Consider the following 11,043-nt stretch of genomic DNA (forward strand, 5'->3'; position numbering starts at 1 on the left):
TGGAAGGCTGTTCCTCGGGTTGGCTAGTGTCAGGCACCCTTTGTTGTGCAAATGCCTCCCTCATGGTCTTGCCCATGTCAGCCAGCACCCCTGCAATGGTGATCAGGATGGTGTATATTTTTGTTAGGTCCTCCCTGATCCCCAGGTACTGTCCCTCCTGCAGCAGCTGGGTCTCCTGTAACTTGGCCAGTACCTGGCCCATGGTCTCCTGGAAATGGTGGTATGCTCCCATGATGTTTGAGAGTGCCCCATGGAGGATCGGTTCCCTTGGCCTGTCCTCCCCCTGTCACGCAGCAGTCCTCCCAGCTTCCCTGTTGTCCTGTGCCTCTGTCCCCTGAACCGTGTGCCCACAGCCACTGACCCCAGGTCCCTGATCGTTCTGTGTTTGTGGGGTTGCCTGGGGTCCCTGTAGTGGTGAACACACTGCTAATTGACGTGTCCTGGGGAGAGTGGCATGAGCCTGCTCAGGGGGAGTCTCTGTGGTGGGTTGGGACTGTGGCATGGGAACCGAAAGTCCAGAGGTCCCTGATAGGCCAGGTTGGTCATCCCAATCCAGGCATGCAGAGCTTCTGTCATCACTGTGGGCCTCTTCTGGGGTGGGACTGGATGTAGCTGGCACCTCCACTCCGGTGATGTTGGGTAGGGGTCCTGTTGAGATGCAAATGTATTGTTAATCTATCTGCTTGTGCCATCTTGTGCATGGCTGTGTTTCCCTCTATGATTGTGATTTCCCTGTTGTTGGCCTTGTGTAAGTGGTGATTTTGTAGGCTGGGTGAGTCTCTCTATTGGGCATGCTGGGGTGATAGGTGCCCATGCAGGTCTGTGATGGGTGTCCATGCATTGGGGGTGCATGCAGAGCTTGGTATTGGGATGGGTGAGTAGTGGTCTAGTGGGGTACATGTGAGTTGGTGGAGTGATGGGGGTGGGGGTAGGAGTTTGTGATGGCATGCAGGTGGGGTGGGGGGATGAAGTAGTAAAGATTTGCCTTACCAGAGTCCAGTCCTCCTGCTACTCCTGCGAGGCCCTCAGGATGCATGATCGCCAAGACTTGCTCCTCCCATGTTGTTAGTTGTAAGGGAGGAGGTGGGGGTCCACCGCCAGTCCTTTGTACAGCAATCTGGTGTCTTGAAACCACGGAACGCACCTTCCCCCGTGGGTTGTTCCACCTCTTCCTGATGTCATCCCTGGTTCTTGGATGCTGTCCCACAGTGTTGACCCTGTCCACGACTCTCCGCAATAGCTCCATCTTCCTTGCAATGGATGTCTGTTGCACCTGTGATCCGAATAGCTGTGGCTCTACCCGGATAAGTTCCTCCACCATGACCCTTCCTCCTCTGAAAACCTGGGGTGTCTTTGGCGTTCCATGGATGTGGTGCGAGTGATATGTGTGAGTGTGTGTGGGGTGATGTGTGGGGTGATGTTTTGGGGTGTATGCTGTGATGTGCGTGGATGGTGTATGGGTGACGGTGTTTGTGGCTCAGTTTGAGTGGGTGCTCCTGGCGTTTACCGCCAGGGTTGTAATGAGGGCCTTAGTGTGGATCTGATTTTACTAATAGTTTGGATTTGAAGAAGTATTTTAAAATGTCCAAGAATGAACGTTGTAGCTTCTTCCTAAGGGAATATACCATTATTTGACTGTATTATTATATCCCAATGCTTTTATGTGCAATTTCTAAATGTCCTCATTTGAAATGCAAGACAGCCTTTCTTAATGGGCGTTAAGGGCTACTTAGGGGTTACTTATTACCATTTAAATGGGGAAGTTATACCAAAAAGGTGTTATTTTGACAGAACGAATTTGCAGTTTTAAACATGCACAGCCAGGTTGCTGGTGACCAGCCTGCAGTCATGTTTTACACTGTCACTCTAGTGAAGACACAATGAGCACTGCAGTCCTTATTTAACTTATAGGCCTTGGGTATACTTTATAAAATATACAAGGGAATGTATAAGGAGGTTAAATATGTCATTTAGGAATATAGCTAATTTTTACATGTTTTAGGAGTCAGAGCACATGAGCAGAGTGTCAGTGCCTTAAGAGTGTAAAAGCATCAGCATCAGTCCAACAAAATAGGGGTGATCATGGAAAATAGGTATCTCCGCATAGTTCCTAAAAAATGTGAACAGCTTACAACATGCCTCAACTGTTCTGCTCTGAATTGAGATGTAGTAAAAACATAATGGGGGTGATTCTAACTTCGGCGGGCGGCGGAGGCCGCCCGCCAAAGTTCCCCCACCAAAATACCGCTCCGCGGTCGAAAGACCGCTGAGGGTATTTTGGGATTTGCCCTGGGCTGGCGGGCGGCCGCCAAAAGGCCGCCCGCCAGCCCAGGGCAAATCAACCTTCCCACGAGGACGCCGCCTCAGAATTGAGCCGGCGTAGTGGGAAGGTGCGACGGGTGCAGTGGCACCCGTCGCGTATTTCAGTGTCTGCATAGCAGACACTGAAATACTTTGTGGGGCACTCTTACGGGGGCCCCTGCAGTGCCCATGCCATTGGCATGGGCACTGCAGAGGCCCCCAGGGGCCCCGCGGCACCCCCTACCGCCATCCTGTTCCTGGCGGGAGACCCGCCAGGAACAGGATGGCGGTAGGGGGTGTCAGAATCCCCAGGATTCTGCAGGGCAGCGGGAAACCGGCGGGAGACCGCCGGTTTCCCGCATCTGACCGCGGCCAAACCGCCGCGGTCAGAATGCCCTGCAGGGCACCGCCGGTCTGTCGGCGGTGCTCCCGCCGACCCTGGCCCCGGCGGTCTCTGACCGCCGGGGTCAGAATGACCCCCAATATCCTTTTCATTAATTCATCATTATTAGATCAAGACAAATGGACTACCATCTGCACAAAACTAGATTTGCATGGAGCCTCTCATCTCTTTTGGGTCTGTGAAGGCAAGAAGTGGAAAACAATATTTTAAACTAAGTTCAGTTTCCACGAGTGACTCATCATGCATTTGTGCTGAACTATTTCTTGGTCACATTTTAATACTTCATGGTATTCTAATTCTAACACCAGGTATATGCACATATTGACCAATGTGTCTTCTCCACAGTCTTTGTAGTTTAAAGTGATCATATTTACACTTTGTGAAATCCAGACTGATTTATGTAATAGGAACCATCACACTCTGTAAAGGATGTGTAGAGCTTTCTAGGCTTCATACCCCACATATTGGCCTCCACCACCTCATTCTGCTTCACGTGTATGAGCGAAGCTGAACAGGTCCTTCAGGTCTTGCAAGGAAGGGTAATCAATGCTCCTGTTTGACATCATTCTGACAAAAGCAGCCCTTTCTGCTTAAGGCAGATGCCTCTAAAGTAGCAGTGGGGTGTAATGTCACAACATGTTATCGATATGTCAATTACATCCAGCTACATATATATCCTGCAAATTGAAGTCAGCTGAAAGCAATTACTAATATGAAGAGTGGAAGCTGTAGGCATCAAGGTGGAGTTCAAGGAATGAGAGCATTACCAACTAGGTGCTTGCAACACTCTAATCGACCATGGTAACCTTCAGTTACTGAGATCAGCTCGAGCCCTGTCAACTAGGCTACAACACTGGTTCTGGTTTGTTTGCAGTGAGTATGAATTTTTCATACCGTTTGTCCCAGGCAAAGGGAACAGTAAAGCTGAGGCCTTCTTTTTGTTTGGATATGTTACACCACATGACATCACAGATTCACCCTTTAAGAAACAACTAGAGAAGATTATAAGTAGGCCTGGGCACAACTCTCAGAGTTTTGCTCTGTGGAATTCTGCGGAGTTCCAAAAAAACTGAGTGAGATTTTGTAGAACTCCGCAAATGGGTGGAGGAATGATTGTACGCCTATTTGCACTATTTTTTCAGGCCAGTGGCGAGTTCTTCACAGAAAACTCAGAATAAAAGGCACCATGCAGTCCGCATGGGTACAGCCATTTTGTTTTACCTGGTTTCTGTTCTGTGCAACGTGCTGGGCTTGTTTTTTCAATCTAGTTTAACTCCTTCCAATCCTCCCCCAGCCCACTCATCTACCCTTAGTCACACCTTTTTATCAGCATGTGTCTCTCTCTCTCTGTATTGTTTTCCCTTTCTTCCTTGTGTTCTACTTCCTTTAGTTCTTCCTTTCTTTCTGCTGTGCTATTTTCTTTTTTTTATTCCGCCAGCGCCATGTTTTTTTTATTTATTCGTTCTAGAGTTAGACCATTAAAAAGCATAAAAACAAACCATACATCCAGAGAAAAACAGAAATACAACTGATACACTCCTTGTCCAACAGACCAAATATTAAAAATGGTTCTCCTTAGTTGATGGCTCCTAGCTTATTGGATACCATCTACCAAGGCAATTTTAAAAAAACAAACAGATAATATACTGTATCTTTTCTAAAAATGACCTATATAAAAAAAAACTGTTCTAAAACAATTTGCACATAGCCAGTGGTTCGTAGTACTCCATAGAATATTTAATACTTATAAAAAATTAAGAAACCAGACATTTAAAAGGGTACTATAAAATTAACCTCAGTTCTTGAATAAAATATTCATAAGAAAAAAATAAGGGCCTTACCATTTACAAGGAGCTATACGATACGCTGTTAAAAATAAGGTATGTAAAAAAAAACAGTAAAATACACAAACACGGATAGAATCTAATGTCATAGGTGAGCCGACACAAATAATCAAGTTCCCTAATCGTCTAAAATCCTCGTCCACTAACTGCTGGTCCTCTCCTCAGTAATTAGACTAAGATCTGGAAATGTCCTGCTACGAATTGACCATGCTGCTGACAGATATTTGGAGACAGACCCTACTATCAACGTGGAATTATCATATTTACATAGCCTATAAGCGGCTGTTCGATCATGCAGTAGCAGTACCTTGCACAAGGGGATAATCCACTTTCCTCTAGGGCGTTTATACAAGGGGCAGAAAAATAAAACATGCTCAGGAGTTTCCTTACATAGATGGCAGTTTATGCATTTATCAGACAGGGGACTATTGGTCGACCAACGGGCCGTATAGCTGTTGGTTGCCAGTGTTCCATATCTGAACTGAAGGAATAAGGCTCGGGCACGTGCTGGTATAGGGAGATCCAAACAAATTTCGGGCCGGGGTTCGTGTTTGACCCGCAGAAACTCTGTTGTCAGCCGACCTAGCCCAGTGCAGAGGAAGCACTCATCATAAATTGTTCCCCAATGTCGCTTTTTGATCAACAATCTAGCGTTAGCAGTGATTGTCTCAGGACTCTCCCAATAATGGGGGAAGCCCAGCTTAACCCAGGCTGATTTCATCACCTTCAACCAACAAACTTTTTCCCATCCCTGTGAAGGTGGTATAAGATCTTTGATTGCTGTCCTAAAAGGCTCAAGTTCTTCGGTTTTCCATAGTCGAACCCAATATAAAAGTGGCCTTAGACTTGCTGTATCTTTGATGCTATTTATACCCAGGTCTAATCTTAGAGGGATCATAGGTGTGCCCTTCCCTAGTCTAGATATGTGCCTGAAAAAGTTGTTTTCTTTGGTTTGGAGAATATCCAATTGTCTGTATGAACCCCAGAGTTCCGCTCTGTACAGGGCTGCAGCACGGATTTGGACTTTATAAATTTCCGAACTAGGGACCGGGGGGGGCTTGCTGTTGTGATAGCCTTTCGTTCTAGCACTCCACCTCTTTGGCTGATAATAAGTGCCCCTTTTCTTATGGCTGCATCCCAAGTACCCTTATCCGATAATCTAATACCCAGATAATCATACTCCGTTACCCTCTCCAAAAGGACTGAATCCATTGTTGTTTGCTCTTCTCTTCTTATTCGAGGTGCTATATACCATAAGTTTTGTTTTCTTGGCATTAATGTCCAGCCCATAATCTCTACAAAATACACAGAACTGATTAAGCAGATTTTGGATTCCCGTAGATGTTTTGGCCAGCAGGATAGTGTCATCCGCATAGAGCAGGCACGGCACTTTGTTCCCGGCCAATTTAGGGGAATCGTTGGTGCAGTTTGCTAGATAATTGATACAATTATTTATGTTTAGGAGGAAAAGGGTAGGGGCTAAGACACAACCCCGTCTAACTCCTCTTTCAATGGCGACTGGATCGGTTAAATCGCCGTCTTTACCACTCCTAATTTGTGCTTAGGTGTTCTCATGTAGTCGGACCATAATTTTCAGAAGACCGTTGGGGATGCCCATATCGGCTAATGTCAGCCATAGCTTGTTCCTGGGGAGCAAATCGAATGCGGCTCTAAGATCAATAAAGACCACAAACAGGTTACCCCCTCCTACTTCCACAGTCTTCCATTTTATTGTCAAAAATCTTAGAACTTGATCTATTGTACTGACTGCTGGCCTAAACCCTGCTTGCAAATTAGAGATAGCATCAGTTTCTAGGATCCATTCTTTAAGATGAGATAGGATTTGCTTTGCAAAATTTTTTTGAAAGTTGTCAAGTAAGGAGATTGGACGATAGTTGGCAGGGTCAGAGGGACTGCCTTTTTTAAAAATGGGAACTATCTCCGCTCCCTTCCAGGAGCTCGGAACAGGTGCTCCTGCAGCAACTGCATTAGAAACCAAGTTCAGGTATGTGGCCCATGTATTCGGGTTTGACTTGTACAGGTCACCTGGAATTTTATCGAGACCTGGGGCCTTTCCCCATTTCAGTGAAACAATTGCAGCCTTAGTTTCTGCGAGAGTAAATTTAGTTGGGGGGGCCTCGGAGGACATAATATGGTTCAGTTCCCCAGTAATAACATCTGTAGGCCCTGAGTATAATTGGCCAAAGTGATCAGTCCACTCTACGGGGAGTATTGAGGTGCCAGGCAGACGGCTAGGTTCCCCGCTGGCGTCGGCCACCAGTTTCCAGAATCTCGATGTGTCATTAGCTTTTGCAGACTCCAGGAGTGAAACCCATCTAGACTCATCCCATCCCCTGCGGGCCCTGCTAAGTGCCTGTTTATATTCTTTCCTTGCTTGCCTAATAGACTCTGACTGCCCCCCTCTTAGGGCTCTGAGTAGTTTGTGCTGTGCTTCCCTACATGCGACACTAAACCACCTTGCATTACACTTCTTTTTTGATTTACTGGCAATTTCTTTAGTAAAAAGGTGTTTTAGGGAATTAAATAATTGTGTATGGGCTACTAAAAGCCCTTCAACATCTTCTGAAAGCAGGGACATGCACTCCATTTGATCAGCCAACAGGGTGTACAAAGTTGTCATAATGCCTAAGTCGATGTTCACAAATTCCCATTTGACATTCCGTCTGTTATTTGTCAGTGCAAGTTGTTGTTCATAGATCTTAGGACAGGGGGCTTCGAGTAAAGGTAATAAACCCCTGACCGATAAGATCAATGGCTCATGATCACTTTCCTCATGTTCTAAAATCTTCATATCAGCAATGTGACCCCACAACCGAATGTCAAGCAAAATATAATCTATCTGGCTCTTCTGGGCTCCACGTCTGAATGTGGGATGAAGATCAACATCCGAGCGGGAACGACCGTTACAGGCCCGAAGACCATGTGCCAGTGTGATGTCCTCAACTTGGTGTGTTAATCTGTTCATTCTCTGTCTTTTGCATGACACCAATTGAGGGATGCCCCAGTATGCGTCCTGTTCTTTATATAGTTCCTGGGCCAGTGAGTAGGGCTCAATGGTAGCATTAAAATCCCCTGCAATAAGAATATGATGGGAAGAGGTTTTGCAGGAGAGAAAACTATCCAAAATAGTCAGAGCATCTGACTCGTATTTACTGCCCAGGCTCCTATTGTAGATGTTAATTATTAGGAGCGGTTTCTCCTTAAGGGATGATATGATCAGACCCATCAGATCGGGACAGCCCATATCTACTGCTTCAGCCCGACATTTGAGGGAGCAGCTGAGCCATATGAGCAGCCCGCCTGATGGTCTCCCGGAGGACACCTTGGATGCTGGGACCCAATAACTTTTGAAGCCAATTCTGTATTTAGGCTCCAACGCCCACGTTTCTTGAAAAAGGCATATTTTGTGTTTGTCTATAAATTTGCCCCATTCAGGGATACCCACTTTATTCTCCAGCCCTGCGACGTTCCAGCTAAGAACTGTGACTGAACCATCTGTTCTGCCTTGTGGGGTTTTAACCGTCAAACACCTTCTAGCGAGTGAAGTGCCATGGGAAGGTTTCATACCCCTCTCAATCGTAGCTAGACTAGCCTTCGTTAAAGTTTCCGCTGCATTGGCACCCGAAGAGTTACTCGCCCCACTTAAGACGGGGCCTGGCATAGTCAGTTCAGGTACCCGGACCGATTTGGTAGACCCACGGTTGTTGGAACCTAATAATTCCAGGGCTGGGTTACTCTCATGAGCCACGCCCTCCTTACTAGCTCCCCAAGTACAGATCTCCCTAATCTGACCACATAGGGAAGGAGGGAGGCTATTTTCCATCCTAGAGAGTTCTGTCTGGGCTGGTGAAAAAATTGGTGTGGGGTCTCTGATATCTACAAAAAAGATCTGATCAGTCTCAGGACTATTTGTACCTGTTCCTTGTGTTCCACTAGTTCTGATTACAGGGAGGTTCTTATCCCAATTTCTAGTTCTTTGAGGCTTAGGTGGACCATAGCCGGGGCTATCTTTTAGTCAATCAATTTCGGAAAGAGAGGGTAAAAGGGGGCTGCATCCTATCTGAGGGACAAACTGCTTCTGGAAACTAGTATGACCACTGGGTGGCATTGACACCCCCTTACTAGCTGATGTGATTGTGCGAGGATAGAATGCCTGGAGTCTACACAAAGATACTTCTTCTCCTAGAGGGTTGGATTTGGACACATTCGAGGAGAGCTGCTGAACGAGGGTGGGTGAATCAAAGTTGATAACAATACAATCCCCCGTACCATGGTTCTTGATTGGACCCACCCAACCCTGCCTCCTCACCATTATTATTGAGGATACCATATGGAATGGAAATCTGGCATTGCTGTGTAACCAATGTATAACCTTGTTTTTCAGTTCTATATAAGATTCAGAAAAGTTGGGTTTAAGTTTAGGGACACTCGTGATAACAAGGACATATGTGCAAGATTCCGGCCATAGGTGTAGAATTCCCAGTTTAGTTCCTTCATCCCTATACATCCAATCCAAAGATGGATAGTTCTGATCTGGAATGACTTTATAGGATTTCGTTCTCATAATGGTGGAAGGAGCAGCCCCTCTATTCCCCCTCGATAGGGAAATGATGGTTTTAGGACCCTTGTCCTTTGAGGCAGTAGCCAGCCTGCCAGTTAAAGCCATCTCTGGTTGATACCAAAGATCCGTTTCGTTCATTGGAGGATTGCGATCCATACCCAGAGGTGAGGGAAGGTTACTGGCGTTATTGTACAGGGGGCTCGAGGGGAGAATTTGGCAGGGGAGCTGGAGGTCCAGAGGAGGGGGGGAGTAGCCAACTGCTTGGACTCGATGAGACCTCCCAGTTTCTCCTCAATGGCTTGTAGGCGAGCTACTATGGGGTGTAACCTCTTAGAAAACTCATTTTTAATGTATTCTATTATATAGTCAATTGCTGGACGATCATCAATAGGTGCATGAGCTAATGTGTGACCCTTACTCCGGGTTGATACATTTGGAACAGCATAATTAGGGGAGCTCTGGATACGGGCCCGTTTGTTCCTTAAATTTACCTCACCTCGTTTTCTTTTGCCCTTTATATTGTGCTCTGGATTAGGTGTGGGCCTATCTAGAAGCGGCTGTGTCAAAACCGGTGGCTGGGTGGGATTTTCATGGATCTCCTCAGTAGACTCTTGAGAGATTGGAGGTGAAATAGCCGGAGCAGACTGAAAATCGGGTGGGTGAAGATATTGTATTGGAGCTTGCAATGCGGGTAAGGGTGGGCGATTAGCTGCCATCGATGGGGGGGCAGTTAGACGGCACTCCACCAGTTCAATTTCCTTTTCTAATGCTCCGACCGCTTTCTGGAGAAATCCATCTAAGGTCTTATTGTTACCGGCCTTTTCCAAAGATGCCCCCCCTTCCTTCTGCCCATCTTGTATTCTTAGGTTCCCTTTGACCGACGGATTGTTTTTTTTTTAAACTCCTCAGCCAGTCTTTTGCTATGGGCACTTGCTTCCACTGTTCCCGCCCTGTTTGCACCCCACTGGAGCCTTGTTTGGAGGGCTGAAGTGACAAGAAGGAAAATACAGATCACCTATAGCGATAACTTGTCCTCGCGTCCGCAGTGGGTTTAACCTCTGGTCACCAACCCCAAACGCCAAGCGAAAAATAGTATGACTGGGTCTCCTCTGTGCTCCACCGGGGGCACAAAAGATCTTGCAGCCACCTCCAAGAGCGTTAATTTAGTACTCTCAGGTAATATCCTTGCTAATTGGGAGCTTGTAAAGTGTGTACTATGTTCGTGATGAGGGTCTCAGAGGGGTGGCCCAGCCCAGCCTCTGCCAGCCGCTGACGGGCGCAGGATGGGCCCACCCTTAGCCCGTGCTTTGCCCGGGCGCGTCCCGCGAGGCAGGAGCGCTAGGCAAAGTTTAAAGGGCTCCTGCCCTTCGTAATGATGGTGCCGCCTCCTCCCGCTGTGATCGCGCGTCCCTCGAGGCGGGATCGCTAGGCAAAGTTTAAAGGGCTCGTGCCCTTTGTAATGATGGTGCCGCCTCCTCCCGCTGTGATCGCGCGTCCCCAGCGCCATGTTGAAACAGGCAGCATACAGTGTCACCAGTGCAGCTGCAACAAGCTGCACACCCTGCAGTCACCAGTACTGCCAAATAGTGCAGCCCTCCCCTTTAATTCAGAGGCGGAGCCGGCTGTGCTTCTATTTTTTGTGCAGCGCCACCCCCCCTGCATGCTGTCAGTAGGCAGCAGGCCTAAAAGAAGTTATGCCCTGTGGGAACACCGGGTACTGTGGGGGAGCAGCACATGACACAGCAGCTTATGCACCACTGGGTGGACCTGCTAGAATGCAAACAGGACCAGCTTGATGTATTGGGTGTCAAGACTATGGGGCTCAGTGAGTATTTTCTTTTCCTAAAAAGGCAATTTTTTTTCTTCAAATATCATGATAATCAGACTCAGAGGTAAGTTAACTTTACGTTACA

The sequence above is a fragment of the Pleurodeles waltl genome, chromosome 1_2 (genome assembly GCF_031143425.1).
Source record: "Pleurodeles waltl isolate 20211129_DDA chromosome 1_2, aPleWal1.hap1.20221129, whole genome shotgun sequence".
Classification (NCBI taxonomy): domain Eukaryota; kingdom Metazoa; phylum Chordata; class Amphibia; order Caudata; family Salamandridae; genus Pleurodeles; species Pleurodeles waltl.